The 8432-nt window shown below is 43.8% G+C and overlaps 1 pseudogene; it reads right to left on the bottom strand.

Moving 5' to 3' along the window:
• Window positions 1-546: 546 nt before the first annotated feature.
• On the bottom strand, window positions 547-4265 carry LOC147444465 (uncharacterized; annotated as a pseudogene).
• Between the last annotated feature and the right edge of the window lie 4167 nt (window positions 4266-8432).

Genomic DNA, 8432 nt, shown 5'->3' with positions numbered 1-8432 from the left:
GTGGGGCACTGCCATCAATACAGACACTCCAACCAAAAATGTCATCGCGAGAGAGGAACCACTCTCTTGAGTGGTGTGTACATGAATTTCTTCTTGAGTTGTGTAGATGTTCATCTCCTCTTGGCACTCCACTCCTTTGGACTCTTTTCTTGTTAGGACATGCATTTTCTTTGTGATTGGGGTGCTTATGGCTTTCCAAAAAAAGGTGGAGTGAAAGTGAAAGCTGAGAGAATAGAAAATTTGAAGGTTGGGGGGAAGAAGGTTTGAGAGAAATTTAAAAGAAGAAATGATGGAAAGAAAGGTAAAAGGTTTAAGCAAAGAGATAAGAAAGGGATAAAGAAATGAGAAAAGTAGTATGGATGGAAGTCTTTCCAAAAAAAGGTGGAGTGAAAGTGAAAGCATCTATACTACAGATAAAGGGGGAGGGAATTCCGCCCCCCCCTCCCTTGCCACATGGCGAATGCTCCTTCAACTGGCCAGTGGCGCCTGCAAGCCGGCAGCACAGGGCGCTCAGAGCGAGAAAGAGAGAGTGACTGTTGCCGCCTGTCAGCATCGTTTTGAGCCCCTTGCCATGCATCCCGAGACGTGCACATGCCAGTGTGCACAGAGAGAGAGAGAGAGAGAGAGAGAGAGAGAGAGAGAGAGAGAGAGAGAGAGAGAGAGAGGCAACCTTCCTTCATCATGCAGTGTTCGAGAAAATTCATTTTCACAAACATCCAAAAACCCCTCCAAGGCAGAAAATTCATTTTCAAAAACAACCAAAAATCCCTCCAATTACACTATTTTTCATGTATTTTTAAGCGCAATTTTCTCCTTCTTGCCCTCCCCTCAACCGGCTACTTTGATTCTGCAACCGGCTCAAGGCTAAGCTGAGGCACACTTTTCCCAAACACTGCTTTCATGTCAAGCTCTGCGCACGATCTCCTCTGGAGTCCGGTTTGAGCTCCACGAGTCCATGGTCGTGCAAGGCGCCCTTCTTCCCTACCTCGACGAGCAAGATGCGCTCCATCGCGGGCAAGAAAGCGGGGGGCCATTTCGTGTCAAGCTGCAATCGCTACACCAGACGCCAAGCAGGGTTCGCGAAACATTTTCGCAAAATTTTGTAGGTTTTTCCACTTTCAAAAATAAAATTTAGAGGTAAATTTCAATATTTGTAGGTGGGATTACACTACACCTAGGTTTTTTTCAAGCACTGCTCCACAGTCATGCAAGGCACCCTTCTTCCTTGCTCGCGTCTCGTCTCTCTCTCTCTCTCTTGCGCTGCGCGAACAGTGGCGGCCATTTTGTGTCAAGTTGCCATCACTACACCAGAGGCCAAGCAGCGTTCGCGAAACATTTTCGCAAAATTTTGTAGGTTTTTCCACTTTCAAAAATAAAATTTAGAGGTAAATTTCAATATTTGTAGGTGGGATTACACTACACCTAGGTTTTTTTCCAGCACTGCTCCACGGTCGTGCAAGGCACCCTTCTTCCCTGCTCGCGTCCCGTCTCTCTCTCTTGCGTGAACAGTGGCAGAACAACACGTTTGGCTAAGAGGCCACTGCCGCGAGGGCGCCGGTCAAAGCAGACAGTGACGCGTGGCAAGGGCAGGGCCCGGAAGGGCAAAAATATTGTTACCCTTCAAAAGAAGGGTAGAATATTGAAAAATCTATGAGTAGCCCTTCTAATTTTTGCCTAAATAAAGCTTAATGAAGGGTAGGGTCACCCTTAAAAAATGAGCCTTGACTGTGCGCATCGCAAGAGAGAGACGGGACGCAAGGCTCGCGTTACCAAATGGCCACACGTACGAGAGAGAGAGAGAGAGAGAGAGAGAGAGAGAGAGAGAGAGTGAGAGAGCGAGAGAGGTTATTTTTTTGGTTTTTTGCACTGTTTTTCTCTATTCTAGGGCGGAATTTCTCCTTTTCCCCTCGCCCTCAACCGGCATTTTTGAAATTAAAAACGGCATGATGTTAAGCTGAGACAAATTTTTCCCGAACACTGCGTACGTCGCACAGTCGAGAGAGAGAGAGAGAGAGAGAGAGAGAGAGAGAGAGAGAGAGAGAGAGAGAGAGAGAGAGAGAGAGAGAGAGAGAGAGAGAGAGAGAGAGAGAGAGGGGGGGGGGGTGGGGACGGGGAGAGTTCTCTATTTTGGGTCAAAGGCGGGCTGAGCACGAAGAGAGAGAGAGAGAGAGAGAGAGAGAGAGAGAGAGAGAGAGAGAGAGAGAGAGAGAGAGAGAGAGAGAGAGAGAGAGAGAGAGAGAGAGAACGCAAAATGAGCCTTGACTGTGCGCAGTGCCAGCGGCCCGCGAACAGTGGCGGAACAGCGCGTTTGGCTCAAAGGCCACTGCCGCGAGGGCGCCGGTTCAAGCAGACAGTGACGCGTGGAAGAGGGGGGGGGGGGCGGAAGGGCAAATATATTTTTACCCTTCAAAAGAAGGGTAGAATATTGAAAAATCTATGAGTAGCCCTTCTAATTTTTGCCTAAATAAAGCTTAATGAAGGGTAGGGTCACCCTTCAAAAATGAGCCTTGACTTTGCGCCTCGCAAGAGAGAGACGGGACGCGAGGCGGGCCGCCGGCACTACGCACTCCCACGTGCTCGCGTTACCAAATGGCCACACGTACGAGAGAGAGAGAGAGAGAGAGAGAGAGAGAGAGAGAGAGAGAGAGAGAGAGAGAGAGAGAGAGAGAGAGAGAGAGAGAGAGAGAGAGAGAGAGAGAGAGAGAGAGAGAGAGAGAGAGAGGTTATTTTTTTGGTTTTTTACACTGTTTTTCTCTATTCTGGGGCGGAATTTCTCCTTTTCCCCTCGCCCTCAACCGGCATTTTTGAAATTAAAAATGGCATGATGTTAAGCTAAGACACATTTTTCCCGAACACTGCGTACGTCGCACAGTCGAGAGAGAGAGAGAGAGAGAGAGAGAGAGAGAGAGAGAGAGAGAGAGAGAGAGAGAGAGAGAGCAGACTCAGTAGAGGCGGCCGGGCAATGCTCTCTAAGCGCGGACAGAGAGAGAGAGAGAGAGAGAGAGAGAGAGCCAAGAGGAAATTTTAGAAACTTAGGTTTATTTTTTGGGGTTTTACACTATTTTACTCTATTTTTGGGTGGAATTTCTCCTTTTCCCCTTGCTTTGAACAGAGAGAGAGAGAGAGAGAGAGAGAGAGAGAGAGAGAGAGAGAGAGAGAGAGAGAGAGAGAGAGAGAGTCGCAGATAGAAAACGGCACAATATTAAGTTGAGACACATTTTTCCCAAAACTGCTCACAATGCAGATTTTGAAGTTGATTGACATTGGGGAGATAGAGATAGAGAGAGGAGGAGGGAGAGCAAGAAAGACAACTAGAGAGAGAGAGAAGAGCCGCAGATAGAAAACGGCACAATATTAAGTTGAGACACATTTTTTCCAAAACTGCTTACAACGCAGATTTTGAAGTTGATTGACATTGGGGAGATAGAGATAGAGAGAGGAGGAGGGAGAGCAAGAAAGACAGCTAGAGAGAGAGAGAGAGAGAGAGAGAGCTGCAGATAGAAAACGGCATGATATTAAGTTGAGACACATTTTTCTCGAAATTGCTCTCAGCACAGATTTTGAAGTTGATTGACATGGTCGGGTGTGATTGAGAGAGAGAGAGAGAGAGAGAGAGAGAAGGGGGGGGGGGATACTGGGGAGATAAGATAGAAAGAAGAAGAGAGTAATTTTCTTGATCTTCTTTTGTGAAATTTGTCAACAGTGAAGAGCTTGAAGGTAAGAGGGGCCATGCCGCCGCCGAAGGAAGCGTCGTTTTACTAGTAGGAAATAGAAAATTTGAAGGTGGGAGGAAGAAGGTTTGAGAGAAATTCAAAAGAAGAAATGATGGAAAGAAAGGTAAAAGGTTTAAGCAAAGAGATAAGAAAGGGATAAAGAAATGAGAAAGGTAGTATGGATGGAAGTAGCTAAGGCTTAACAACAAAAAGATGGATATCTTTTTGTTATGTAGAGAGTGAGAGTGAGAATAAGAAAGAAAAACAAGGAAGAAGGCTCCCTTATATAGGCAAATGGGGGGGGGGGGGGGCAAAAAGAGGAGAGGGGGGGTTGGTCAAAAAGGGAGAGAAGGGGGAGCGAGCACGGGCAAGGGCGGCACGCGAGTGAAGGGATAGTGGCATGGGGCGAGGGGGAGGGGGGTCAAGGGGTCCACGTGGACCCCGCATGGCCGCGTCCACATAGCATGTCACATGGCTTTCCATGCAGGCATCACAAACCTGTGATGATTGCATGGCATGCCACGCCACATGGAGCCATGTGGATGCGGCCATGCATGGAGTCAAGCTGGACTGAGGGGTCCCACAAGGTTCCCAAAGAGAGAGAGAGGCTTCCCATCAAGGAAAAGAGAGAGAGAGAGAGAGAGAGAAGAGAGGAGAGAGAGAGAGAGAGAGAGAGCGGGGGGCACGTGGGGCGCTTCCCGCAAGAGAGAGAGAGAGAGAGAGAGAGAGAGAGAGAGAGAGAGGGTGAGAGGGTGAGCATGGCCAATGCAGGAAGTGGGATGGGAGGAGAGAGAGAGAGAGAGAGAGAGAGAGAGAGAGAGAGAGAGAGAGAGAGGGAAAGGGAGGGGGTGAGAGAGAGTGAGAGTGAGGAGGGAGAGGGGGGGATGGGATGGGAGGAGAGAGAGGGGGGAGGGGACGCTTCCCACGGGAAAAGGGGAGGGGGGTGAGAGAGTGAGAGAGAGAGAGAGATAAGCAATTTTAAAAAAATAAATTTAATTTGAATTTTAAAATTTATTAAATATTTCTAATAACTACTAAGATTAATATAAAATGTTCTTAACTCTTTTACACACAATTAAACACTTTCACTCTCATCTTTTCAATGTAATGCTTATCTTTTGAACTCTACTATCATGTCATGTATTATAGTATTACCTTCTTTTGAAAGGGATTTTTCCTTTACCAATGGGAAGGTTATTTTTGGGGTTAGATATTTACAAAAGCATGTTGAGCCACAATAAACATTTATTGCTTTGCATGCAATTGTCATGGTTGGGAGTGTAGAGTTGACAATGCCAATCGAGAGACTAACCAATCACTTGGGAGAGGAGTTTTATGTGGATGAATCACTCTCTACAAAGTTCGTGGTGTTAGTCGAAGATGACAAAGTCTCAAATTTGAGTGGTGTGGCTTCTCCCTTGGTGGATGTTCCCTACATAGACCTTACTAGTCCAAGGAAGGAACAACTCTTTGGAGAACAAGCATTGCAAAACTCTATTGAAGTAAGAAGTACAAATAGTATTTTGTCATTTTTGGCCTACGCAGGCCATATAGAGGAGTTGGTAGAGTTAGTAGAGAAAACGTGCAAATCTCTCACCATCAAAAGTTTCACTATCACATTAAATATAATGTACCCTTTATTTGTACTTTAGTCTTTTCATCACCATTTGATTACATACAATATGATTTTTTCTTCATTTTAGTGTTTTTAAAAGGTGTCTCTATATTGTTGTTGATGTGAGGTATTGAAAATGTATAAAGAAGATCCTCTCTCTCTCTCTAAGTGATGAAAATAAGGATAAACTTGATATTGTTTTGATTTTTAGGTCAAAATTTGAAGCTTTTGCCGGTAATAACACTAAAACTTATGTAAATTTCTTGAATTTTTTAAAAATAAGCTCAAAATATAACTGAGATTTTATATTTTAGCCGATTAAAACACATTGGATCCCGATTTTTTTTCAATACTACCTCCCTCCCCTCTCTCTCTCTCTCTGTCTCTCTCTCTCTCTCTCTCTCTCTCTCTCTCTCTCTCTCTCTCTCACACACACACACACACACACACATACACACATGCACACACACCAATATTCGATTTTTTTAAAATAAAAATAGAGTAAAATTACAAAAAATACCGATTATTTTGTAAAATTTCTTCTTTGAATCTACCCAAAGGAAATTTTGTATGTTTTTCAAAATGATTTTTCTCGAACTTTGATGTCACACACACACACACACACACACAATTTATTACAACTAAAAATATTGCCTTCTTGAGGCCACCGTAAAAACTTTACCTTGTTTAATACAATGACGAAGCCCAATACCTTGACAAAGCTTCTTTCAAAGATAGTGGAAACCAAACAAGTGTTGAAAATACCAAAGTTATACAATGATAACATGGTGTTTGACTTTCTACCGACCTCAGGAAAGGTTCATCCAATGGATGCTATCGAACATAAGTATGATCCACACCATTGGACCAAACCGCAAACTTCGAACATCGCATTTCGTAGAATATGCCACAAAAGTCAGTGTGCAGGTGCTCTAAAGTGTCTCAATGAAAGTTATCCCAAATTAGTTACTTTTGGGAAGTCAAACATGACCAATTTCAATGGCAGTATGCTAAAATTACCTTGCATGGGCGAGTTTTATGACGAACTTGGTGGCAAGCTTACTTGTCACTATTGCGGTCAACTGTCCATTTATTTGTGTACATGTGATTGCTTCATATATTATATCATGCCAAGGGATGAAAGCATGAAAAAATTGATGGTACATCAAGAAACTCACCAACATGACATGAGAGATGGGTCGTCAAAAGGGCTCCCCAATAAAACCAAAGAAATGGTTGCACGAGTTCTTAGTGTGGATAGACATGCAAATGCAAGAAAAGTACAAATGTGTGTGGCAAAAGAAACTATGACAACAACTTTGATGGAAGGGGGAGGGGGGGGGGGGGGGGGGGGGGGCTAGCCATGAACTTGGTGAGCAAGAATTTCTAAATGTTGCTGAGGCAATGGGTTTCTTAGCGGAGGACAATTGGTGAGGATGCTTACTTGTTTCTCCTATTTTTTAATATTATTTCAAAGTAATTTAACTTTGAAATACAGGTTTTGAGGTCCATTGCTGCAACAAGAAATAGCCTAACAAAGGACAGCTTTGGTGTGGACTCCTTGCCGCGGCTAAAAATAGATTGCACATATGATTTTTTCCACAAAAGCAGGTTTTTTGGGCAAGGAGCGGAAGGGGAGCGGTGCTTTGTGTTCAAAATATCTACGATTGGTCCCACATTTGGATTGGATTTGGTTAATCAAATGCGATGAAGTGGACACGGAGATCTTCGACACGCTTGGGTGCAGTTTGATCACACTCACTGAGTGGTGGATTAGGTCACCATGGCATGCCATGTTTATGATCCAAGGTTTTTTCTCTTAGAAACATATTTTTGAAGTTTGACATATCTTAAGAAACAACCAGCAACATGTTTACTAATGTGCATGTCTTATGTTGTAGCATGCAAGATCTCTTCACTGTTGCAACTTGTGAGATGAAAGAGGAAGACATGGAAGCACAAATTCTTTTTTGGCAGTGCGTAAATGAAGTTATGGGGGTCATGGATGTGAGAGAGAAGATTTCCATGGATTCATGGTAGACGAAGCTCAAGCCAACTGGAAAGCAACTTGCACCCTGTTCTCAATGGTGGTAAAGACAATGTTCTACATTACCGAGAGCGATCTTGCCTTTTTCATTGGAACAAAGCATGGTGGCACAAAGCACAAAGCACAGTGTCTCTTCATCTCAACAAACTCACAAAGACATGTGCAAAAAGTGGAATTTAACACCCTCTAAGAGAGGCAACTGCAGCGGAGTCTCGTCTCCTTCATCAATGGTGGCAAAATGAAAATTGCATGAATAAAAACATCCCTTCAATGGACTCTTGGTTGAGTTGGTGGGAGGTGCGTATTGCACATTGGGGGAGCATCATGACAGTAGTAGAGAGAAATATTGCTAGGGCAAACACTCCAAGAACCAGATTGTCCAAGAGCAAGTATGGTATCTGGCTTGCAGGTGAAGGGTTCAAAAAAAAAAATCTCATTGTATGACGCATGCACTTTAGATATGGAAAATGCAATACTACAAAACACGAAGGTAGTTTATTACTCTCAAGGTAAATATATTGGAAAGGGTACTTCACTAGAGAGGCTTAAGAAAAGAGTTTCCTCTAGTCTAGCGCAAGTAATAAGAGTAGTAAATGAGGCTACATCTGGAACACCCATGTATAAAGCTCACACCCCTCTTGAAGGAGACAAAGAAAACTTTTGGAAAAAGCGAGGGCCATCAATTGTGATTGATGTTGAGGATGAATCCACACATACCAAAGTACAATGCAAAAACATATGACCACACAACACATGGAAGGCCAAGGAAGATCATTTTCACGGAAGATTCAGGGATAGGAGATGGTAGTGAGAATTCCAAATAGAAGACAAAGTTTTGTGTTTTGGAACGAAAGGTCAATGAAGCTATGTGGGCAATCAGAAGAACCCCTCTCGAGAGTCATATGACATGTAGTGGCATCCCTAGTGGTGGAAAAAGATGTGGACAAACTATAGTGTCATGTAGTAAAGGAACTCCTGCACGATCCTTTGAGGGGTATAGAAAACATCCAAATGGGCTACCCAGATAGTGGTTTTGGTTCTGTCCCAGACATGTTAT

This window comes from Adiantum capillus-veneris, chromosome 13, assembly GCF_014529385.1.
Source record: "Adiantum capillus-veneris isolate H3 chromosome 13, ASM1452938v2, whole genome shotgun sequence".
In the NCBI taxonomy this organism is placed as follows: Eukaryota; Viridiplantae; Streptophyta; class Polypodiopsida; order Polypodiales; family Pteridaceae; genus Adiantum; species Adiantum capillus-veneris.
Note: the sequence above shows the minus strand (reverse complement) of the source record. Positions and strands in the feature narration are given on the sequence as shown.